The sequence below is a fragment of the Morone saxatilis genome, unplaced genomic scaffold (genome assembly GCF_004916995.1).
Source record: "Morone saxatilis isolate NCDOM2014 unplaced genomic scaffold, NCSU_SB_2.0 Contig4, whole genome shotgun sequence".
Taxonomy (NCBI): domain Eukaryota; kingdom Metazoa; phylum Chordata; class Actinopteri; family Moronidae; genus Morone; species Morone saxatilis.
Genome location: NW_023339984.1, coordinates 12,411,257 through 12,411,727, shown reverse-complemented (window position 1 = coordinate 12,411,727; position 471 = coordinate 12,411,257).

Sequence of the window (471 nt, the reverse complement as noted above, 5' to 3'; positions counted from 1 at the left end):
AACCCTGGGAACAAAAACGACATCTTCAGTGTTTTCAAGGGGAATTCCGACCAAATGCAACCCTATTGGCAAAAAAGTTAATTTGAGGAATCCAGCTATAAATAGTAAATAGCGCAATTCTTCTTTCACTGTATTTTACAGATTGACCATAAACTTTGACACCTTGGGACAACCTGGGGTTGGTCAAAATAATATTTATATGCAGCCTCATACCAACAAACTTGTTGATGCACTGGTGTTGTTCTGCACCTTTTCTATCAGGAACAGCAAATTTACTTTTAGTGTTTGAGCTACAGTAGCTCGTCGTTTCCCATTCCCACTGCATCCAATGACCCGGCCTGTTTCCCCCGGTTTTAACCTCTTTTCCCTTCCTTGGACCACTTTCAGGAGGTACTGAACCTCTGCAGACGCTGGAAACACCCACAAGAGCTTTGCAGTTTTTTGGAGGAATGCTTGAAACCCATTCCGGCC